Source organism: Equus przewalskii, chromosome 12, assembly GCF_037783145.1.
Source record: "Equus przewalskii isolate Varuska chromosome 12, EquPr2, whole genome shotgun sequence".
Classification (NCBI taxonomy): domain Eukaryota; kingdom Metazoa; phylum Chordata; class Mammalia; order Perissodactyla; family Equidae; genus Equus; species Equus przewalskii.
Genome location: NC_091842.1, coordinates 34,265,224 through 34,291,020, shown reverse-complemented (window position 1 = coordinate 34,291,020; position 25,797 = coordinate 34,265,224). Strand labels below are relative to the sequence as shown.

Below are 25,797 nucleotides of genomic sequence, written 5' to 3'. Positions count from 1 at the left end.
AGCTATGGAAAACAATATGGACGTTCCCTAAAAAAGTAAAAACAGAACTACCATATGATCCAGCAACCCAACTTCTGGGTATATAGCCAAGGAAATGAAAACGGGATATTGAAGAGAGCGCTCCACTCCCTTGTTTATTGGAGCATTAGTCACAAAAGCCGAGACATGAAAACAACTGTTAAGTGTCTATCAATGCATGAATGGATAAAGAAGTTGTGATTTTATATATATGTATATGTATATATATATATATATATATATATATATATAATGGTATATTATTCAATCATGAAGAAGAAGGAAATCCTGCCATTTGCTACAACATGAATGGACCTTGAGGGCATTATGCTAAATGAGATGTCAGGCAAAGAAAGACAAATACTGTATGATGTCACTTATATGTGAAATATTAAAAAGCCAAACTTGTAAAAACAGAGAGTAGAATGGTGGTTCCCAGGGGCTGGGAGGTGAGGGAACTGGGGAGACAGTGTTTTAAGGTGCAGACTTGATACTAGTAGATAAATAAGTCCTGGAGACACATTGCACAGTATAGTGATTAGAGACACCAATACTGTGTTATAAACTTCACAGTTTCTAGGAGTCTAGATCTTACCCGTTCCCACCACAAAAAAGAAATGGTAATTACGTGACTTGATGGAGGTGTTAGCTAATGACACAATGGTAACTATATTGCAATATATAAATGTATTAAATCAACATGTTGTACACTGTAAACTTACACAAAGTTATACGTCAATTATATCTTAATAAAAATAATTTTAAAAAATGTAAGACTGAGGGGTGATCCAAATACACCAGATCAGAGCCAGGATCAGAACCTGGGTAACTACAAAGGCCGTGCTCCTTGCTATGCTCTTCCTAAGTTCTTGTACATATCATGCACCGTAGGCTTCCAACAGGAAGAGCCAAGTTGGAAATGAGACACAGGCCCTGCCCACAAGGGGCTCACCATCTGCCTGAGGGGACAGGAACGACATTTGGTTGTCAGGCAGAGAAGTGGGAAAAGACACAACTTGCCTCAAGGTTGGAAGGAGGGCAAGCTCCCCCGAGGCTGGCTGGTGGGAAAGACCTCCCAGAAGACGTGGGTCATGTGCTAGACATAAAGAAGGATCAGATGAGGCAGTCAGTCTCCATCACAACAGTGGATCCCATTAAACCTGGGAGCTTCTCTTAAACGCACATCCTGGGACCCACCCCTCGAAAATCAGACAGTGAGACTGGGTGAGATCTGAGAATCCGCACTTTAAAAAAGTCCCACAGGTCATTCTGATACAGCTCACCATGGGCCACCATGGGAAAAAATACTGGACAGAGAAGGGCGGAGTGAAGGAATTTCACCTTAAACTTTCCAAATGCAAGAAAAAAATCAGACTGATTGAGAGAGGTGGTTTCTGCAGATGAGTGGCTGAGGATACCATTGAAGAGGAAGTTTGAGCTAGAAGACCTTAAAAATCAGGCTACAAGGAAGAGAACATATATTTATAAAGCATCTGTTGTGTATCAGACTGTCTAGGAATTTTGCATACATCACTTTGTTTAACCTTCAAAAATCCTATATGAACATCCCATTTTAATTTAATTTGCCCAAAGTCAGACGCTAATAAGAGAAGGTGGATTGGCCTTGGGAAAGAATGGAGCCAAGGTCAGACCCCTTTGCCTGCTCTGAATCCCACCTCCTGTAGTGAAAAGGCCCTGTGCTTATGAAGGTCAGGAAGGAGGAGAACAGAGGTCTCCTCAGAGTTCCAAGCAAAAACCTCAACTCCATGTTCTTAAAAGACAAACGGTGCTTTGACCTAAGCTGTACCAAGTCATCTGTCTGCCTGTATGCAGGTTAGTCTTTGCATCACTGAATATTATATAGAGAATGTAAGTGCTTATGTAGCAACATCTGAGAACAGGAGTGGAGAGACGAGGGGCCTGATGTACAGAGTTCCCCAGCACAGCCGCCTAAGAAAAACTTCAGGGCCCCTCTGGTAGGAAGCGGAGGGTGAATACGGGATGAGCAGAGAGAATACAGGGAAATCAGTTAGTCACTGTGGCAACACTCCAGGAAAGAGATGATGGTGGTGGTGGCCCAGTGTAGGGCAGCTGGAATGAAGAGAAGTAGACTAATTCTGTGGGGAGAACCGAGACTCTGAAAAAAAGTGGATAGGGCAAGGATTTTCCTGCACATTTGGTAACTGAGGAGGAAGCTGAGTCAAAAGTGGCCAGATGACAAAAGCAATTGGCTAAGTGACAGGGAAGAAACTCGAACCCAGGTCTCCTGGCTCATTTAGCCATCACATACTGAATTCTAACTCTGCTTAGCGTTTGGGGTTACAAGAGAGAAGACTATAAGGCAGCATCACATAGAAAAGGAGGGGGGCACAGGAAACTTTTGGAGGTGACAGATATGTTTATTACCTTGATTGTGGTGGTGGTTTCTCGGGGGTATGCGTATGTCCAAACTCATCAAATCGTATACATTAAATATGTACAGCTTTTTGGATATAAATTATACTTCAACAGAGCTATTTTTTTTAAGGCAATGTTGCATAGCAGTTAGTAACCTAGGTTTTGGAGCCAGGCTGCCAGAGTTAAAAAGCCTACTTATTATTTGGGTAACTGTAGGCTATTCACATAATTAGTCCAAGTCTCAGTGATCCCATCTATAAAATGGGCGTACCTCATAGGACAGTAGTGAGGAGTAAATTAGATGACATATAAAAAGCTCTTAGGTAAAATTTGTACTTAACATGGAACTGGAAGTCCTGGCCTGTATTTTCAAAACAACATCAATACACAGAAAATAATAATGTCCCCACATATCCGTAACCACCAAATAGAAAATGTTTTATCTATGGCTATAGCTATCTTCTTCCCCATTCAAAATATATACATAAAAATCGTGAAGCACCCAGGCATGTCAAACAAGATATGTGCGATAGTTATGCAGAAGTTTTGAAACTATACTGAAGGACTTAAATTATGTCCCAAATAAATGAAAAAGCTATACCATGTTCATGAATAGCAAGAATCCCTATCAAATGTTGATTTACTCTAAATTAATCTATAAATTCAACACGACTTTAATCAATCATTGGAATCAATGAAATGTTTCATCAAATTTGACAAGCTGAGTGCAAAATTTACATCTAAGGGTAAAGATCTATGAAGGAAAAAGAAAATTACAATAAAAACAAACAAGGCAGAAGACTTACCCTCGCAAAAATCAAATATTATTACAAAACTACATTAACACACAAAAAAATAGTCTAAAAAAGGTATGAGGATAGTTCAGCGGAACAAAATAGAAAACCTAGAAAGGGCTATAAAACTGAAAAATCATTGCAAATTTGTGAGAAAATGGTGGGATCGTCAATAAATAGTGCTGAAGTCATTGGCTTTCCACGCAAAAAGTAAATAAAACCAGACCCTTATTCCACAACACATACAAAATATATTCCAGATGGAATAAATATCTAAATGTGAAAGGCAAAACTCTACATTTTAAAGCTTCTATCTTTATGTCATTGGGATAGAGAACGACCTATTTTAAAAGATGAAAAGGGGTCAGCCCCATGGCACAGCACTTAAGTTTGCATGTTCTGCCTCAGCAGCCTGGGGTTCACCAGTTTGGATTCCAGGTGTGGATATGGCACTGTTTGTCAAGCCATGCTGTGGTAGGCATCCCACATATAAAGTAGAGGAAGATGGGCATGGATGTTAGCTCAGGGCCAGTCTTCCTCAGCAAAAAGAGGAGGATTGGTGGCAGATGTTAGTTCAGGGCTAATCTTCTTAAAAAAAAAAAAAAAAGGATGAAAAAGCAAAACCTATTAAGACAACGTTTGATAAACTCTCGTATGTTAAAAGTTTTTTGCAGGGCCGGCCCGGTAGCTCAGCGGTTAAGTGCGCACATTCCACTTCGGTGGCCTGGGGTTCGCCAGTTCAGATCCCAGGTGCGGACATGGCACCGCTTGGCAAGCCATGCTGTGGCAGGCATCCCACATATAAAGTAGAGGAAGATGGGCACAGATGTTGGCTCAGGGCCAGCCTTCCTCAGCAAAAAGAGGAGGATTGGCAGCAGATGTTAGCTCAGGGCTAATATTCCTCAAAAAAAAAATTTTTTTTATGAGACCCAATACATAATATAAAAGACAAACTAAAGACAGGGATAAAAATATCTGCAATACTTTTAATAGATTTAAAAATTAGTATCCATGATATATTAAAAAATCTATATAAATCAATAAGAAAAAAATAATCACCCTAAAAGTAAAGAAAACCCACATGGCTATAGGGGAGGAAGACATTTCCTCTACCCACTCTAGGTTCTTCTGGCCAGAAAACGAATTAAATTCACATGAGACAGGATAACAAGAGAAAATTAAACAAAGCTTTATAACATGTATACATGGGAGAGACCCAGAAAAACTGAGTAACTCGCCAAAATGGTGGAAGCTCTCCCCTTAAATACTGTCTTCAGCTAAAGACAAAGGAGGATGTTGGGGGTTGGGGGAGTCAGTTATGGGAGATTATCAGAAAAGCACAGTAAACAAGAGTAAGGTTATTATGCAGACTTGAGTCCTTGCCTGCTGCATTGATAAGAGTTTCTAGAGATAAGGTCATCCCCCCTTCTTCCTGGGACAGAGAGGGGGACACCTTTACAGATGGAGATTTATAAATGTAAATGTCTCTTACAAAGGGTTAAATTCTACTTTTCAGAGTTTCTCTCATGTCTTCAGTTTTTAAAAGCAACCTGCTCAAAATAATCCTCATGCCAAAGAGATGTATCTTGGGGTGGCCAATCTAGTCCCCCACATGGCCAATAAACATGAAAATATACTCATTTTCCCAAGGAACAAGATAAACACAAATTGAAAAAAGATAGTAAGATTCCATTTCACACCTATCAAATAAGCAAAAATGGACATGACTAATAATACCAAGATGTGAAAAGAATATGAGAAAATTGTGTCTTCCCTTCTTTGCTGTGAGAGCATAAACGGGCTCAGTCATTTTGCAGAACAAATTGGCAATCTCTAGCGATGCTGAAGAGACCCAAACCCTGTGACTCAGAAATTCTACTTACAGGTATATATTCTTGAGAAAAATCTCTCATATGTGCAAGGATGTTCGCGACTTAATTGTTTGTGAAAAGGTGCCCATCATTCAGTTTACAGATAAGTAAAAATCTTTATTTCAGCCAGCCCTGGTGGTATAGTGGTTAAGATTCAGTGCTCTCATGGCCTCAGCCTGGGTTCATTTCCCAGTGAGGGAACCACACTATCCGTCTGTCAGTTGTCACACTTTGGTGGCTGCATGTTGCTGTGATGCTGAAAGCTATGCCACTAGTATTTCAAATACCAGCAGGGTCACCCACGGTGGACAGGTTTCAGCAGAGCCTCTAGACCAAGACAGACTAGGAAGAAGGACCTGATCACTCACCTCCAAAAAACTTGTCCACAAGAACCCTATGAATGGAAGGAGAGCATTGTCTGATACAGCACCAGAAGGGGAGAGGATGGTGCCAAAAGGCCGGTCAGGGTTCCGCTCTGCTGTACACAGGGTCACTAGGAGTTGGAATCAACCCCAGGGCACTAACAACAAAAAGTCTTTATACATCTGTAAACTGATACCATAAAACAGTTCAATCAAGTAGAGCTACACTTATAAACACAGATGGCTCAACAGCTTAATAGTAAATAAAAAAACAAGTTGCAGAAGGATACATACAATATAGCTTTGTTTGTAAAAAGCTTTAAAAACACTAACACCACATACTCTTTAGGTTTGCATGCACATCTGGAAAAACACGTTTATCAGCTTCAGGTTTGTGGTTTCCTCTGACGAGGGAGAGAGGGGAATGAAATGAGGGTGATAGGATTCAACAGTATCTTTATTTTTATTTTAAAAGTCTGAAATAACTACGATGAAATGTTAACATTTGTTACATCTGAATAGTTGCTGCATGAGTGTTTATTTTATTCTTCATACTTCTCTTTATGTCTGAAACAGACCAGCATTTATAAATCTTTTTCTTTGCAAAGAGAAAAGCAGAAATTTGCAAGCACAATGATATGACTACTTCTCTGAGACTTGGGAGTTCATCCGAGATATGTGGACCAACGCTAAAGGATGCTCTGAGCAGACAATGCATGTGAGAAGATCTGTGGCATATAATGAAGTAAATCTGTCCGGCACCAGTCTGCAAATCTCCTACTAAAAGAATGCTGGAAAACTCAATCACTTAAAGAGACAACAGCAGAATAGGTGCTTTGGAATTCAACTAAGTCCTTCCCTAGGCAAATAAAATAAAACCTTCAACAGAAATCAATACCCAAACTCTAGAATCACCAACACTACATCAATCTGAATAATTCGATCTGAAATAATGAAAGCAATTATGCATGCCTAAGGCATACTTATCTGACAGCAGGTTTAAGATTTTAAATATATAATAATTGGGATATGAAATAGCGATGCCTATATATTTTGAAGTTCCTAAACAACAGGAATTATACTCAGCATGCAATTTCTTTCTCGGGGTTTCCTGGACACCGGAAGCACGTTCCAGGCTAGGCAGAGATCTAGACTGGACATTGCAACAAATGAACTCACACATATACCCCTCTTTCCTGGAAATTCACAGCCTAGGACAGCTGTCAGCAGCCGTTCTGGTGAACAGCATTTCTGAATGCATAGAAAACCAGATAATAAATATTTAAAAAGCACATCCTAAACGCAAAGTGCCATTCCAGGCAGTAAAGAGAAGACAAACATATATGTCACGAATTCCTATGAAGTTCTCAATCTAATCAATTCACCCATACACCTATTCAATCAGCCAGCCAGCCAGCCCTCCACTCATTTACCCTTCCACCCATCAACCTCTACCTTCTATCCATTCAACTCTACATCCTTTCACTCACCCATACAACGACCTGTGCATCCATTCATCCTTCCACCCTTCCAACCACCTTGATCTTTCCTTCCAACTCTCCACTCACCCACTCAACTACCTGCCACTGCTCCACACATCCATCCCTTCGATTCTCTAACCACCTGCACTGGGTTAAATAGCATACCCCCAAAATTCACAAACACCTAGAACCTCAGTATATAACCTTATTTGGAAATAGCGTCTTGCAGATGTAGTTAGTTAAGATGAGGTCAAACTGGATTAGAGTGGGCCCTAAATCCAATCACTGGTGTCCTTACCAGAGGAGAAAAGAGAGACACACACAAGGAGAATGCCATATAACAATGGCAGAGATTGGAGTGAGGCATCTACAAGCCTCACTAAGGAATGCTAAGAACTGCTGGCAAGCACCAGAAACTAGAAGAGGCAAGGAAGAATCCTCCCCTAGAGTTCTCAGAGAGAGCACAGTCCTGCCAACATCTTGATTTTGGACTTTTAACCTCCAGAACTCTGGTGTAATAAATTTCTGTGTCTTAAGCCACCAAATTTGCAGGACTTTGTTTCAGCGGCCCTAGGAAACTCAAATACCACTCTCCCCACCAATCGCTCCTTTCCAGCTCTCCAATACCCAACCACTAACGCTTCCAACTATCCACCCTCCACCTATCCACCATTCACTCTAACCATCCATCAGTCCATCTATCCATCCATCTACCATTCATTCCTTCTACTATTCCATCCATCTATCAACCATTCCATGTACCCCATCTACCGTTCATTCCATCACTATTCCAAACATCTATCTACCAATCATTCATTACATCTTCCCCATCCATTCTTCATTTCATTCATTCCATCCACCATCCATCCCATTCACCATTCATTCCATTCATCATTCTACCCACCCACCCATCAGCCATTCATTCATTGCATCTACCCTATCCACCATTCATTTCATCCATCCATCCACCATTCATTCCTTCCAGCCAATCCACCACTCATTCCATCTATCCATCCATCCATCCATAGTTTATTTAGGGTCTATGTCCCAGGCACTGTTCTGTGTGCTAGGTATACAATGATAACAATGGATGCAGCATGAGTTTTGCTCCCATGCACACTAATATCCCCACTAATATCACCAGACCCTAAGTATAAATACAATGTAAGTAAATGTGGTGGGCTTGCTAAGCAAATTGATCTTCAAGGCAGTTCCCTAGCCATCCCTACCTGATGCAACCACATTGGTGGCACTTAGGCCCTCCTGATATAAAGTTCTGAAGCCTCCACTAGGTGATGAGCAAAATACCCACCATCTTTTCTCCGATGAATATATGGATATAAAACAAATAATCACACAATGGTGGCTTGGGGCAGGGCTGGAGTTAGAGGAAGGTGAGTGAGGCAGCCAGGGTACAAAATTTAAGGAAGCTCTCACTTTCAGGACTGTGCGCAAGTACAGGGCTCAGTGAGCCCCCAGCTTGCAATGATGGTGAAGATAGAAGGACGTGGGCAGGTGGAAGATATATTTTGGAGGTGATGGGCAAGACAGGAAAAAATTTATTCTGAGAATTTCTAAAGTTCAGAAAGGAGTAATAACTTTAGAAAGGAGCTTATGCAACAGACTATGGAGAATCTGGAAGAATAGAGCAGACTAAACTTTCTCCTAGAGCTAATGAAGAGTCATGGAACTAAATAAACAAAATTATATACCTGTCCTGACAAAAGACGAGGGAGCTCCAGCAGCCATTTTAGACCATGAAGCAACTTTGATGATGCAAATCATGTGCTTAGGAACACAACAGAAATAGTGAAGGAGCCTGGATCTATGATGACACCGTGAAGGCACCATGCCAGCCCTGAACCTCCTACCTCCAGATTGCTTTAACCCAGGGGGAAATAAACTTTTATTTTAGCAACTGATTCCCAGATCTGTCTACTAGCAAACACAATTTCTAACAAATGCAGGAACTTGCCCACAACACTACTAAAAACCAAATGAACAGAGAGTCCTGTACATACTCATTTCCACTCATTCATTCTGATTTAAACACAGTCAAGTGTGGGTCTCACTTTGCTTGACTGGGCGCCATCAAAAGGAGATTTTTTTTCCCTTGTTGCTCCTGAAAAAGACTCTCCAACCCACAGTGAAATAATTCTGGGGCAGAGAGAGGTGGTGTGACATTATATATGTCATTATAAACTCTAAGTGCCTCTTTTCTGCCTCTGAGAAGGTTAGTAGTGGCAAAGGCACCAAAAAGTCACCGTGACGAATAGAACACGTTGGAAAGTGGCTGGGGAAAGTAGGAGCTCATGAATGTCAGCTCCGACAAATGTCAGTTGTCAATCAAAAAGGAAGGAAGAAAGAGGGTCCCTCCAAAAGTGGGGAAGGGGACAGCGTCACAAACAGAACACAAAGGCAACTCCACCTTGGCAACAAAATGGCACGTATTCAGCCAGTGCCTGTCATTTGGTAAGGCCGTTCTATCAGCTTCTCAGCTGAAATCAGAGGAGGGCTGGAAGGGATCTTTGAAACCATTTGCTCAATGGCCCCATTACAGAAGTGAGATAGTTGAGGCTCAGACAAGGTAGCAGCCCAACCAAAGTCATACGAAAAATTAGTGGCTGGGATGGGATGGGAATCCGGGTCCCATACTGACTGACTTCTCTGTTGACGGACACACTGCCTTATGAATTGTGAGAATCAGCTTTTACCTAAGGTGAGGTCAGCAAACTTTTCTGGAAAGGGTCAGATAGTAAATATTTTTAGGGTTGGGGGCCACAGGGTCTCTGTTGCAAGTACTCAATTCGACGGTTGTTATAACACAAAAGCAGCCCTCGACAAGAGAAAGCAAGTGAGTGTGCCTTCGTCCCAATAAAATTTATTTACAAAAACAGGCAGCCAGCTGGATCAGACCCATGGGCCATAAGTGCTGTCCTCTGATACAGACCATCAATTCAGTGTGGTCCCCAGTCCAGCAGCATCAGCAGCATCTAGAACTTGCTAGAAATGAAAATTCTCAGTTTCCCCCACCCCCAAACCTAATGAATCAGAAATTCCAGGGATAGCATCTAGAAATCGATTTTCACAAGCCCTCCAGACGATTCTGATGCCTGCTAAAGTTTGAAAACCATGGGGCTGGAGTCACAGTAAATCACTGTGTATGAGCGCCATCTCTCATGTAGTCATTTCTAGTATATAGTCTGGTGTTTGGCTCCTAGTGGGTGCCTGTAACAGCAACTACTAGCTTCTCACCTAAAAAAGCTATTCTATTCTTCTTCTTCCCTATTGTTAGAATCCCAAGTTTCAGCTGGATTTATGGCTATCCAGAATAAACCTACATGTCTACATTTTTCAGGCTCCCTTGCAGCTAGGTTTTGCCATGTAACTAAATTCTGGCCAGTGAGATGTAAGATAAGTATTATTGGGCAGCCCCAGGGGAACTCCATTAAAAGACAACTTATATACCTATTGCCTTTTTCTCCTCTTTTCTCTAACCGGCTGTCTGAAATGTAGACACAATGGCTGGAGTTCCAGCAGCCATGTTGAATCATGAGGTGACCTTAGAATAGAAGCCCTCTAGGAAGGAAAGACAGGCTAGAAGAAACTTGTGTCCTTGTCATTGTGTAGCCACCTTACAGGCAGTTAGCGGTCCACTGCCAGGCTTCTTTTATGTGAGAGTGAAATAAAACTGTCTCACGAAGCCTTTGTTAATTTGGGTTTTCTATCACAAACCCCCAAACCTAACTGGCTCAGTGTCCAGAGAATGTTTGTTGAATGAATAAATCAATCAAAAGCAAATTAGGAAATCTGGATCACAAGTTACAGGTAGATTTGATTAGTTGAAACAGTTCTTCAAAACATAGTGTTCATAGGGGCGAAAATAACACAAAAAACTGCATTCGGTGGTGAAAACTCTGGAAGCTTCTACACCTATAGTAGCCTGCATTTCTTGCATTGCCCAAAGCCAGGCTGATACTGGAGAAAAAGCCCTCTTCTCAGGCTCCCCTGAGGAGGCAGCCCCTCTACCCATGACCCCACCATCACCTCATCTGAAAGCCATTCCTCACGAGAGCACACCTAGATTCTGGGAGCTTGTGCCTCACAGCACTACATATAGGATTGTTCTGTCCTGCTTCGTTCAATTCCATATGTCATTTTGCAACGATTCTCAAGTTACTTCTCAAGCAGAATGCTTTTCTTACTCATGTAGGCTCTCAATCAATAACTCTGGAATTGAACTGACTTCGTGGCTGAGTGTCTTGTCTCTCCTGTGAGAACAGAAATTCCTTGAGAAGCTGGGACTGACTTTTCTATTTCTTAAACAACCCCCTACCAGCCACAGAAATGTGCATGAGCTGTGCACCCGCAGACACTAGATGAATACTGGTTAGTGCGTCCCAGGGACTCCCCCTCCTCTGCCCATTCTGATGCACCAGAATGACGTCGACACTGGCCCCTCGTCACCTTCACTTTCTGGGCACTGAGGCCTGGCCTGATTCCCTAAGCTCTGCAACAGAGACCCTCAGCCACTTTCAGTGAGGACTTTCTTCACCAACCAGAAAAATCTGAATGTTTTTGCTCCATGGTGCCCAACAGCTACATGGAACCCATGCTTATTTCTACCGCTCACACCTTTACATTAGTGTTTCTCACTAATGTTTCTCACTAATGCCCCCTTGATAGACATTTTTATGCAGCTTTACTGAGATATAATTGATCCACAATAAACTGCACATATTGAATGTATACACCTGTGAGTGGATATACACATACACTCGTGAAACCATCGCCGCCACATCAAGGTAATAGAAACATCCATCACCTCCAAAAGTTTCCTCGTGTCCCTTTGTGGTTTTGTGTATGTGTTGTTTCATTCTTGGTAAGAAAACTTAAAATGAGGTCTACTTTCTTAAATTTTTAAGTGTGTAACACGGGACTGTTGACTATAGACACTACACCGTACAGCGTATCTCTAGAGCTAACCTGTCTTGCGTGACTGAACTTCATACCAACTGAACGACAGCTCCTCACTGCCTCCTCCTCTCAGCTCCTGTAACCACGCTTATGTTCTCTCTTCCATGAGTTTGACAATTTGCGGGACCTTCTATAAGTGGAAGCATGCAACATTTGTCCTTCTGTGACTGGCTTATTTCACTTAGCACAATGCCCTCTAAGTTCATCCATGTTGTTGCAAATGGCAGGATCTCCTTCTTTTTAAAGGCTGAATAATATTCCGTTGTGTGTGTATCCTGCCTTTTCTTTATCCATTTACCTTCATATACATTTTTTAACTTGCATTTTCCTCTAACGCTATTTGAAATAACATGAATTAAAACATATCAAGTGATGTCACGGTTCAGTAACCCGTGCTACCAGCACCCCAGGAAATTACACACATATGTCTCCATTGAAAATCTGTCCTTCACACGCTCTTCTCCGGCTTTTGCTTGCTCAGTCTCTGTTTTGACTTCACACACTTCAGTAAAACATAAATTACTGTCGGATCCCATGGGCTAAACTAGAGGGAACTCTCCAGCGCCTCGGGGCAGAACTGATATCCAGCCGGTTATCCGACAGCTGCCATCCATTCATTCGGTCAGTGCATCCATTCCAACTGACCAGTGCCTCAGCCTGACCAATTGCTACACTTTTTGAAAAACCCCTGCCTGCAGGGCCCAGAAGGGAACATAAACTGGAGAATCCACAATAGTGTAAATGAAAGAGACGGGTTGAGACTGTGCAAAAAGTTGTATGGAAATTGAGCAAAATTTGGTGACAACATCTAAGAACGCTCTCCACACAGCGTCTCGCACGGAGGAGAATGTAATGAATCTCGGGGGCACTCGTGAATTCACACAAGCCCCTGAGTTCCGGGCTTTACTCTAAGGTAGCACACCTGTCTGGCATTGGTTGGGAGGATTATTAACCATCCATAAATAAATATGTGCCTGCAGCTACCACGTGAGAGCTGAGGTGTGGAGGTACCCGCACAAGAAGCAACTTGTTAGCAAAATAACGTGCCTGCAACTCAGAGCATCCACCTTTACGACTTTCTATTTAGGGTTCCTTGTTAAAACCACTGTTTTCTTTCTCCGTCGATGACAATTTAATACATTGCCACGGAGGCCTCTCTTTCTACTTTGGGCTAATCATTGCCCATCTCTCTGAGACGCCTCCAAGATTCACTCATCCCCAAAATTCATTTAATGTATATTTAAATCTCTGTCATTTGCTCCCTGTGTGACCCTGAGCAAGGCACTTTACCTCAATTTCCTCATCTGTAAAATGGGACTAATAATAGCTTCCAATTCGTAGGATTTTTAAGAAGATTCAACATGATCATGGATATAAAGCACCCACCATGGGGCTTGGCATGTAGCATGTTTTCAACAGTGTTAATAATTACAGAAGATCTTTTGTTTTGGGTTTTTTTTTTTTTACTATCAGAGTTAGAAATTGCTAGTAACTTTTTTCCACACTTATGAAATTAGTATTTCTTTCTTTCTTTCCATCTTTCCATCTTTCTTTCTTTGCTTTTTGGTGAGGAAGATTGGCTCTGAGCTAACATCTGTTGTCAAGCTTCCTCTTTTTTTTTCCTCCCCAAAGCCCCAATATATAGTTGTGTATCTTGGTCGTAAGTCATTCTAGTTCTTCTATCTGGGATGCTGCCACAGGAGCAGTGTGTAGGTCTGCGCCCAGGATCTGAACCAGCGAACCCCAGGCTGCCAAAGTAAAGTGCAAACTTAACCATTCAGCCATGGGCCTGGCCCTATTATGGAAGATGTTGCTTGCCACCAAGTAGAATGCCCAGCTGGAAGAGAGTCGGCTACATCACTTCCTTGAACCCCGTCCCAAACCAAGACTACACGTATAGCACGGAGAGGGACCTACCCACACCTGAGAGGCTGTTCCATGAGAGAGCGCTTTTGGAAATGAATTTAGATGTCATGGCTGCAACAACCAGGAAATCATTTCTCCTGTCCTCCTGACGCCCTCAATAGCTGCTCACAGCCCTGCCCCATCTGAGGAGATGGCTTTAGATAGCAGGCGGCACTCCGGCCTGCCACAGGATTTCATACCTCCCAGCGTCTAGCAGGAGCCTGACAGCCTCTGACGTTTGAAACGAATCTCCCTCTCTGTGCCTCGCAGGGGCCTTTACTTCTGCTACTCTGCACTTCTGGGGAGGGTTGGCTGAACATTAGCTCATGAAGCAGCCCCCGGGGTCCTTCCCAGACTCCGATCCTGCCTGTCTCATCATGTCCTTCTTGAGGAGAGATCGCCAACTTATTTATCCCTCTCATGAAAAGGAGAGAAGAAAGGAAGAGCAGAGAGTCTCAAGGTCAGCCAATGTTTGCAGAGGAAAAACGGTACGCGGGTGGATGTGTGCTGAAGGAGAAAGAGCGCCGTGCAAACACGAGGGAGCGTCTCAGCCAAAGAAAAACTACGGGCGGTCTCATTTTCCTCATTGAATAAGACCTCATTCACGATTGCTTATGCTGTTTATACAAATGAAGAGCCACAAAGAGACTGGTGTTCCCACCCAGGAGCTATCACTCTGAGACCCTGGGACAAGCGACAGAACCACGTTAAGCCTCCTGCCCAATGTCTGTTGGGTGTGATGACAGAAGGTCAACATCCCTGGGGCTGAAGAGGATTAAATGAGACACGTGTGCAGAGCCCAGCACAGAGCCTGCGACAGTGGGCACTTAGTGGACGTTGACTTTAGTACTGATTTGTGAGGCCAGCCCATCACAAGAGCATTGTTCCCGATAGTCAAAAGGTGGAAACAACCCAAACGCCCATCAACAGATGAATGGATGAACACAACGTGGTCCATCCACACAACGGAATATTATGCAGCCTTAAAAAGGAAGGGAATCCTGTCACATGCTATGACACGGACGAACCTGGAGGACCTTAGGCTAAGAGAAGTCAGTCAGTCACGAAAGGACAAATACTGTGTGATTCCATGTGCACGAGGCACCTAGAGTTGTCACATTTATGGAGACAGAAAGCAGAATGGTGGTTGCCAGGAGCTGGGGGACGGGAAGGGGGAGTTAGTGTTTAATAGATACAGAGTTTCCGTTTTGCAAGATGAAAAGAGTTACAGAGATGGAGGGTGGTGATGCTTGCACGACAATGTGAATGTATGTAATGCCACTGAATTGTACATTTAAAAATTATTAAAATGGTTAAAAAGGAAAAAAAAAAAAGCCCAAAGAGTCTGAAACAACCCCTGGACTTCGGCAGGGAGTTGGGGGGCGGAGGGGAAGCATCAGATCTCTTCCTTCTCGTCTCTCACTTTGAGCTCCAAGGCCATGGGAAAGCGGCCCTCACCTCAATACTGAGAAAACCAGAAAAGATGGAGATGCCCAAAGTCAGGATTGGAGCATGCGGACCACGATCGACGCTGGCAGCGGGTGTATTCTAAATCTGATGACCACCGCCGACCACTCACTGGGACGGCTCAGGCCCCCCACCAGCCAGTCAACTACAACCCGTGAAACTCGAGCAGACAGATCCTCAGCTGCTTCCTGAAGAGGGTGAAGAGGAAGCTTGCACCCTTGGAGGAGGAAGAGGTTGGCTCAGCAACCAGGGAATTGTCCCTCTGTTAGCAGGAGGAATCCCCGTGCGTAATAATGATGCTATGGAGTAGGCGCTAGGTACCAGAAACTCTAAATACATTTCCCCTGATTGTTCTAATCCCTGATGGGTGAGTACAGTCATCCCCCACCTCCCCGGGCCTCAGTTTCATCTGATAATAGTGCTGACCTCATAGGGCAGCTGCGAGGGCTAAATGAGATCATCCGTGGGCATACAGAGCATGCAGGAAGCTCTGAAGAAACCAGCAGGGGCAGCAGTCAGCACAGACAGCCCCTTCTCTGCGGTCTTCTGGGCTGCCTGCTGGTAGTGAGCGACTCTGCACACCAATGCCTTTGCTGGAGCTAGAAGGAAGGGCAAGGATTGCTAGGCAACCCTCAGCTAACCCCTCCCAGGAGGTTTTCCCTGATTGCCCCTCCAGGACTGGGCCAAGGGGCCTACCTCTGACTAATCTAGTGCTTCCCTCTATCCCAGCACTTGACATATCGTGTCATAATGTAATGACTGCTGACTTGTGTGTCTTCCATGAAAACACCTAGAAAGTGGGGACAAGTTTGTACCCAGCCCCCAGCACCAGCACATTCTCTAGCTCATAATATGTTGGATGGATGGATGGATGGATGGACAGATGGATGGGTGGATGGGTGGGTGGGTGAAGGGTAGATGGATGGATGGATGAGTGGGTGGGTGGGTGGGGGGATGGATAAGGGGATGGGTAGATGGATGGATGGGCGGATGGGTGAAAGGTGGGTGGGTGGATGGATGGGTGGATGGATGGGTGGGTGGGTGGATGGATGAATGAACCAAAAGGGAGCCCTACCTCTAATTGAAAGCCCTGGCTAGGAACTCATTCACATTCTCTCTCGAGCATACACACTCCTCTTTTCTAGTCCCTTTGCTCCCTTCATCCCTTGTGCTTGGTGGTTGAGTTCTCACACTCTTCTTTGGCAGCCTGGGGTTTGCTGAGTCGGATCCTGGGCACGGACCTACATACCGTCATCAGGCCATGCTGTGGTGGAGGCCCACAGAGAAGAACTAGAAGGACCTACAACTAGAATACACAACTATGTACTGGGGCTTTAGGGAGGAAAACAAAAGAGGAAGATTGGCAACAGATGTTAGCTCAGGGCCAATCTTCCTCACCAAAAAGCATAGCTTAAAAAAAAAGAATCACCTGGGGAGTTAAAAAAAAAAAAAAACCTCACATTTGGGGCTTTTTCTGAAGCTTCATCCTTTGCGCAAAAGACACTTGCATTTGGGGCTTTTTTTCTTTCCAAAAAAATGGGCAGAAATAATTCTTTACTTTAAATCCACATAAAACATCCCAGAAAAATTCATATTCTGTCTCCGAATGAAGAAGGCTAGGAGGCGAGGCTGTTCCAGCCGTGGAGCCACGAGTTTGTTTTGACAAGTTATCTCCTTATAAGCACACTGGTTTATCTTACGCTAAACAATTAGACGTGCATTTAGGCAAAGGAAAAAATATACTGGACATTTTCTAGACAGCCTCTTAGCGTCCATGCCAGTGACACAAGCCTCTGAACACAGGACTTATGTTAAACCAGGAACGCAAATGTTTATTGCGACACTCGGAACATCACCATCCGTTTGTTGCATTCCCAGAGGGATGCACAAGGAGGACTGCGGGAAGTGATGGGAGGAGGAAGAGCCCACAAGAAGAAACAGCGGGTCTGGGAGAGGCCTGGGGTGGTGGGGGGGGACTGGAAGAGAGGGGAATCTGAGAGGCTGAAATCATCCACAGGCTGAGCCACTGGTTCTCAACTGGAGGCTGGTTTGTCCCCCAGGGGCCATTTGGCAACATCTGGAGACATGCTGGTTGTCATAAGTTGGGGAGGGTGCTACGAGCATCAAGAGGATAGAGATACTGCTAAATGTCCTACAATGCACAGGACAGACACCTCCTCCACCCCACAACAAAGAATTATTTCAGACCCAAATGTCATAACGCCAAGGTCAAGAAACCCTAGGCTAAGAGGAAGTGTTGTACAAACCAGCCCTGCTGCTCAGCGGCTGTGTGAGTTGGACAGGTTAATTAAACTCTCTGGGCTGCAAGAGGAATCCCATAGCAATCTGTGGGAGGGAGTAAATGAGACAGTAGGAGTGTAATGCACACAGTAGGTGCTTCAATGAATGTTAGCCTCTTTTATGCACTCCCCCCTGTCCTCTGCTTTCCCGAAGCTTATTTATTCTTCAATTCACTCACTCCTTTAACCAAGATGTATTGAGCATCTCCTATGAGCCTGGACCTGGGCACTGGGTACTCAACAGCAGATAAGGAAGGCAGGGTCCCTCTCCTCATGGAGCTTACATCCAAGCAGCAGAGGCAGGCAATCAATAATGTATAACAAACTTCTGACTAGTGCCATGATGGTAAAGGACAAGTGCCAGAGACCAACCACCTGTGAGGTGGTCCAGGAAGGCGTCTCCAAGGAAAGGACGATGAAGCAGACAACTGGAGGACAGAAGGAGCCAGTGGTGAGAAGAGAGGGGTTTTTCAGGGGGATCGGGGGAGGGTGGTGCTGGTTCCAGGCAGAGGGAACAGAATATGCAAAGACTCTAAGAACACCCGGGTGTGCTCAGAACGGACAGAGAGCCAGTATGGCAGAGCACAGCTGGCACAGAAGAGAGGGATGAGGATGGTAGGGCCTTGTAGGTCCTGAGAAGGCACCTGGATTCTAGCCAAGATGTCCTGAGAGGCCCTTGAAGGCTATTAAGGAGAGAAGAGACCCAGCTCCAATGGGAAGGATGAACTGGAGAGGGATGAAGGCAGAAGCTGGGAGATCAGTTGGAAGGCTGCTGCAGAGGTCCAGGCGAGAAGGGATGGCGGTGGTCATGGAGACAGGGAAGAATTTGAGATATTTGTTTGAAGGAGAATAATTATAAATCGCACAAGACTGGGTAGAGGGGAAGAGAGAAAGGGAACATTTCGCTGTTCAATGGGTGGTCGGGCTGTGCAGCCAAGGTTGACACACAGATAAGGGCCATCCAGGGAAGAGATCCGTGTGTGACTCAAGGTCACTGAGAACAGACAACACACACACTGGTTCAGGTGGTCCAGTGTTTACTTAGAGCAAGAGGAGAGAAAGAGCACAAGATCCAGTCCCTTGGAATGTGTCAGTCCCCCACGGCCAGGGATCTGCCTGCAGGTGACACTGCAGCAGGGCTTCATGCACCCCACTTCGTGCTGTGGTGGAAGGACCCCAATCTCTCCCCACCAGAAGCAGATAAAGCAATAGCGGGTGGCCAGGTGTCATGCGATGCACACGCACGAGCAGAACAAACAAGTACATGTGAAGCCCAGAGCAGGGGAAGATATGACCAAGCAAGGACATATATCCAGCACCGGCCATGAGGGCTCTTTATGTCTTTGCAAGGAAATGTTTAAAGCCCAAGGCCACTCTTATGCAGCCATGCAGGGGTGGAACAAGCAGTGTAGGACTGCCTCTCCCCAAAGGGAAAAATTCAGCACAGCTCCTGGGTCTTTGGCTTCAGCATTGAATGGTGGATGGTGGGTGCAATTACTGAGGAGAGAGAGACAGGAAGAGCAGGTTGGGGGCGGGAAGCAAGAGAAAAGACAATCAAGAAACACTCTGTACCTCTGGGTTCCTTCCTGCCTGTCCACCCCCTGACCACCTCCTCTCTTTGTCTGAGTTCAATGACAATGTTCTCAACCCCAGCAACTCTAGAATCAACTCATACCTGAGACTTCCAAAGCATCTCTTCCTCTTCTCTACTGAGAGGAAGCCAGAAAGACTGACTCTTCGCCCCAACCTGGGGAGGGGGAGTCCCCAAGCCTTGCCATGGACACGGGCCCCCCAGAGATGCCGGCAATGCTTTCTAGGTACCCCATCTGCTTCCACACCACCAAGAAGCACTTCCACTCAGGCCCCCTGCATCTTTTCACCAAGCACTCCTCCAGCCTCACAGTGTGGTCCCCGGAGCAGCAGCAGCAGTGTCTCCTGGGAGTTTCTTAGACATGCAGAATCTCAGGCTCCCATTCGGACCTGCTGAACCAGAATCTGCATTTGAACCAGATCCCAGGGGATTCGCGCGCACATTAAAGTTTGAGGAGCGCTGGTCTTCGGCTCAAAGCCAGCCATCCATAACACTCCTATACGTCAGTTGTTTGTGATTATGGTAAAAAATGCTACTGGCGTGGCCTGAGATGATTTGTTCCTACACTTCAAGCGCCACCCGGGGCTCAAGATCCCGGTGACACTGAGATATTTATGCATTTCCCGCTTCTGTGATCTCTGATCGCTCATCCTCAGATTTTCCGGATAGTAAATTTTAAACAGGTCCTCCTTCCCTCTCTGCTCCTGTCTGGACCCCTGTGGCTCCTCTTTGAGATTTTGCGAACTGGCTGTAAATCATTTGGCGCTTGGGTTAGCCACCTCTGCAGGCTGCCTCACCCACAGGCCACTTGGACCGGTGGTTTATCAAGGAGACGAGCTTCAAGGGTCCTCTCTCCTTCGCCTGCTCAGGGGCACTTGTCCCTCCAAGGAGTCAGCTCCCTTCTGTCTGCTCAGGTTTCTTTTCCTTTCTTCTTCTCCCCACTCCTCTGTGTCTGGGAGAATGGCTGGCATCCACACGGCCATTACCTGAGAGCCCTGGACGTGCAGAGCATGAGGACTCCACGTCCTCCCAGAGTAACAACACCCATTCGTCCAATACTTTCCTGGTGCCAAGCGATGGGCAGTATTGATCAGAAGGGAGAACCTAGTATGTCAAAATTGGGAAATCAGTTTAAGGAATGCATACATAAAAGAATCATGCCTGGCATGTGGTTGAAAGTTGAATACTATGGAATGAAAAGTTGAGATCTGTGGTCAGAGGTTTTGTAAAGGTAGAATCATGTAGAAACATAAACTTGGAAATATTCTGGAAATTGTGTTAGTAGAAATGCAACATAGTAAATGTATTGGTTCGAGGAGAACACGTCACTGTTGACCATCTGGATGCAGACCCAGGTGGCATAAGGGAAGACCTATGAAGAGTCTACACTCTACAACCCCAATAAGAGAGTCATCTAGGATTCTCGGAGGCTCAGCCAGGTCAGGCATGGGTCTCGCTAAGACCAGCGTCTCTTCGGTGGCCTCGATATGAAAGGCCGCTCCTCATACTAAAGACATCATGTAGAGCGAAACTTCAAGTGCATTCAATAACCAGGATGGAGCTACGTGGTGTTATCACAAGCTGTGCCTTCACAGAGGGGTTGATGTGGAGTTTGGGAAGGTGTAGAGTAGAGGACAAACGATGGCTCTCACCAGGCAGGGCTGGGTGGTAAATGAGGAGGATACACTGAAGCTGTGCACCCCAGAGCACTTTGGGCAAGGTACTGGGCTGTCGTTTCTGCTGCTGCCCTGGTCCCCAGCACCTGCCCCACCTGTCAACGTCGCTGCTCGGAAGGCAACACTGGAGGAGAGGGGAGAGGAACTCACACCAGCCATGGGGCTAAATATTTTACATGGATCATCTTGTTGAATTCTTACGACAATTCTTTTTTCTTTCTGGAAGCTCCATCATATTTATTTATTTATTTGTTTGTTTATTTACTTACGTTCCATTTTATTTTATTGCAGTAAGAACACTTTACATGAGATCTACCCTCTTACATTTTGAACTGCACACTACAGTTTGTTGACTAGAGGGGACAACATTGCACAGACGATCTCTAGAACTTACTCATCTTGCTTAACTGAAACTTTATTCCCATTGATTAGCAACTCCACATTTCCGCCCCCTCCCCCCCACCCCAGCCCCTGGAAACCACCATTCCACTCTCTAATTCTGTGAATTTGACTATTTTAGATTCCTCATAGAAATGGAATCATGCAGCGTTTGTCTTTCTGTGATGCACTTATTTCGCTTAGCATAATGTCCTTCAGGTTCATCCATGCTCTTCCATATTGCAAAATGTCTTTCTTTTTGAAGGCTGACTATTACTCCATTGCATATATATACCCCACTTTCTTTATCCATTCATCTGCTTAAGACAATTCAGTACTGTCATGTATCCCCATTGCACAGATGAGGAAACAGAGGCTCAGGGAGGACCAGTAGCTGGTCTGCCCAAGTGGTGGAGCTAAAATTCAAACCAGGCAGCCTGACTCCAAAGCCCACACTCCTGACCACTTTGTAGAACAATCTTCCCCAGAAAGACCCTGGTGCCACAGATTCAGGATCAGAAGATGACAATCCCTTAATCTGGGGGCTTGGGACATCAGTGACCCCCTTCATAAGTCCAGGTCAATCTAGTACCATCATGAGAGGGAGCAAATATGTCTCAAGTGATGCCCTGTGTAGCTTCCAAGCCCAGTCGTAGGGAACTCAGAAATGTGCACACCTTCCACCTCTTGCAATTCTGTGCCCTCAGTTTGCAGCATGAGAATAAAGAATAAATTGCAGCGTGGGTAAAAGAGAAGAGAGTAAACTCCTGAATCCAGCTGACCTGAGTGGGTTAGTTAGAGGGCTCAGCAAAGGGAAATAGCACAGAAACTTTTATGGCCGCCAGTCCTACGCAAGTTATATAACCTCTGATCTGCAGCCTTAGCTGCACCTTGGGGCCACCTGGGGAGCTTCAAAAATTACTGACGCCTGGGTCCCCTGCTCAGAGATTCTGGTGTGACTCGTCCACAGTGTAGCCTGGGAGCTGAGAGGTTTTTAAGGCTCCCAGGTGATTCTAATCTGCAGCAAAGTTTGCGAACCACTGGGTTTACCCTCTCTGGGATCTCAGGACAAATCTGGATGGGTAGGCTTCTAGAATCGAGCAATACCTCTCAAGATGTGGTCTGTGGACCCCTGGCATCCGAATCACCTGGAGATCTGGTGAAACATGCACATCTCCGGGTCCTGCCCCCAGAAATTCAGATTCAGTGTATCTAAGGAATGGCCAGGAATCTGTATGTGTAATAGCAAGCTCCCTGGGGGGTTCTGACACCCACTGCAGTTTGGGACCCTTTAGAACTGGCTGTGGTCAGAAGCTGCAGCTGTTTTCATCCAGGTGGCTATGGAGAAGCAGGAGAAATGAGCTGAGACAGACGCAGAAGCCAGCTGAAGAAACTCAGGGACAAACCTCATATTCTAAGCATTCCTGACACCTAGAGAGAGACGGAAAGTGCTTGCAGGCAAGACCCAGGGGAGATAGAAAAACGTTTATAGACTGGCGCTTCTGAAGACTCCAAAGGGCCATTTCAGCACATGCTGATGTCACGCGGGACTGGTCTGGGAAAGGGCTTCTGAAGCCGGGGGTGGTGACAGTGGCCATCGCTTGACGGTCCCCTCCCGTCCTTCCCTCTCCTCCTGAGTCCTGGGTCTGACAAGGCACAGAGGGCTGGTCTTGTCCTCCTCACCCTAGAACCAGCAGAGTGCTGGCAAGTGACCAAGCAACCATGATGTCGGAGGACAAGAAAGTGCGGCTAGAGGGGAAAGTGGATCTTAAACAATAACACTGGGCACGCTTCATCAGAATTCAAAACTTTTCTGCATCAAAAAACACTCTCAGGGGGCTGGCCCGGTGGCACAGTGCAGGTTCTGCTTTGGCGGCCCGGGGTTCGCCGGTTCAGATCCCGGGTGGGAACAAGGCACCGCTTGGCAAGCCATGCTGCGGCAGGTGTCCCACGTATAAAGTAGAGGAAGATGGGCACGGATATTAGCTCAGGGCCAGTCTTCCTCAGCAAAAAGAGGAGGATTGGCAACAGACGTTAGCTCAGAGCTAATCTTCCTCAAAAAAAAAGAAAAGAAAAAGAAAAAACACTCTCAGGAAAATAGAAGAACATTGAAAATCATATATCTGATAAAGGTCTACTATCGAGAACATAAAAGAACTCTTACAAATGAACCATAAAAAGACAAATAACCCAATTAAAAAATAGGCAAGGGACTGCAATAGACATTTCTCAAAAGACGACATGCAAATAGCCAATAAGCACATGAAAAGATGCTCCACATCACCAGTGATTAGGGAAGTGCAAATCAAAACCACAATGAGGTACCACTTCACACCCGCGAGAATGGGTAAAATGAAAAGAACGGAAAATAACAAATGTTGATGAGGATCCGGAGAAATAGGAACCCTGGTGCATTGCTGGTGCGAATGTAAAATGGCGCAGCTGCAGCAGAAAACGGTCTGGCAGCCCCTCAGAAAGCTAAACCTAGAATTACTATATGACCCGGCCACCTTACTCTTCAGTATATACCCAAGAGAATGGAAAACCGACGTCCACACAAAAACTTGTACACAAATGTTTATAGCAGCATATTCACAACAGCCAAAAGGTGGTAACAACCCAATGTCCGTCCACTCATGAACGGGTGAACCAAATGGGTTATATCCACACACTGGAGCACTGTTAGGCCATCGAAAGGAACGAAGGACTGATACAAGCTACAAGGTGGATGAAACTTCAAAACATTCTGGGAAAGAAGCCAGACACAAACGTCCACATACTGTATGGCTGCATGATTCCGTTTATATGAAATTTCCAGAACAGGCAAATCCAAATAGAAAGCAGATTTCTGGCGCGTCAGGGAGGAATGGGGAGTGACTGCTAATAGGAACAAAGCTTCTTTGGGGGTTTTTGGAAATGTTCCAGAATTAGACAGCAGTGATGGTCAATATACCAAAACCCACTGGAGTGTAAACTTTAAAATGCTATATTTTATGTTATGGGAATTACATTTGATTAAAAAGTTTTTAAGAAAAGCTTTAAAAATATTTTTAAAATACTATGTATCATTCATCAACCAATTCCTCCTCACTGGGCTAAGTGCTATACAGAGATTAAAGGCCTTGTTTTACTCTTTTAAAAATCCTATGAAGTAGAGTCTATTATTGTCAAGAGACAGCATGGTGTGCTAGCTGAGAACATGGCTCTGGAGCCAGACTACCTGGGTTAAAATCTCCCAAAATCAGCATCTCAAAGAGATGTCTGCAACCCCGTGTTCACTTCGGCATTAGTCACAATAGCCAGGATATGGATACAACCTAAATGTCCATTGATGAATGAATGGATAAAGAAAATGGAATATTATGCAGCCTTGGAAAAGAAGGAAATGTTGTCATTTGTGGCAACATGGATGAGCCTGGAGGACATCATGCTAAGTGAAGTAAGTCAGACACAGAAAGACAAACACTGCCTGATCTCATTTACATGTGGAATCTAAAACAATGATAATAATAAAAGCCAAACTCATAGTAATAGAGAGTGGAATGGTGGTTATCAGAAGCTAGGGTGTAGGGGAAAATAAGAGGAAGAAGGAAGGAAAAGAGGAAGGGAGGAAGGAGGAAGGAAGGAAGGAGAAAGGAAAGAAGAGAGAGGGAGAGAAAGAAAGGTGGTGGCTGCCAGGAGCCAGAGGGCAGGAGTCACGGGACTTAGTGTTTAATGGGTGCGGAGCGTCAGTTCTACGAGGTGCCAGGTTCCACAGATGCGTGGTGGCGTTGGTTGCACGTCAACATGAATGTACTTCATACAGCTAAACTCTACACTTACAAATGGTGACGACAGTAAATTTTATGTTATGTGTATTTTACCACCACAAAAAATTGGACAAAAAGAAACCCTCAGCCCTGACCTTGCTGGTTGTGGGACTTTGCATCGGTCATTTCATCTCTGTGTGCCTCAGTTTCCTATTCTGTCTACTGGGGAACACCATAGCATCTGTGCCTGGCACCTGGTAAGCATCTAATAAGTGTTGGTTGTTATTATTTTCACAATCATACACAATCAGATTAGGAAACTGAGACCCAGAGAGATAACATGACCTGGCTAAGATCCCACAGCCAGTATGTGTAGATCTGGGCTCTGAATAAACAGAAGGAGTCCAGAAACTGCTCTTGGCCTTTAAAAGCTGTGTGTGTATAAAGACAGTGAGAAAATTCAAACCACTCCCTTTTACGATGTGAGGAAATTCACTCCGAGACCCATCCGCAAAAGTGAAAAATGTGGGGCCCGCCCGGTGGCGCAGTGGTTAAGTTCCTACATTCCACTTCGGCAGCCCGGGGTTCGCCGGTTGGGATCCCGGGTGTGGACATGGCACGGCTTGGCAAGCCATGCTGTGGCAGGCGTCCCACATATAAAGTAGAGGAAGATGGGCACGGATCTTAGCTCAGGGCCAGTCTTCCTCAGCAAAAAGAGGAGGATTAGCAGCAGATGTTAGCTCAGGGCCAATCTTCCTCAAAAAAACAAAAAAAGTAAAAAATGTGCCGGATATGCTGCCATAAGAAGGCATAGAAAAATGAGAATGCTCT

At 45.0% G+C, this 25,797-nt stretch overlaps 1 protein-coding gene and 1 long non-coding RNA gene across 2 annotated transcripts in view; both read right to left on the bottom strand.

Moving 5' to 3' along the window:
• Positions 1-25,797, bottom strand: part of GRIN2A (glutamate ionotropic receptor NMDA type subunit 2A) — a 361,604-nt gene that overhangs the window by 241,360 nt on the left and 94,447 nt on the right. The window lies entirely within an intron of this gene.
• LOC139074779 (uncharacterized) overlaps positions 1-25,797 on the bottom strand; it is a 66,030-nt gene that overhangs the window by 39,867 nt on the left and 366 nt on the right. The gene's annotated exons all lie outside the window — the stretch shown is intronic.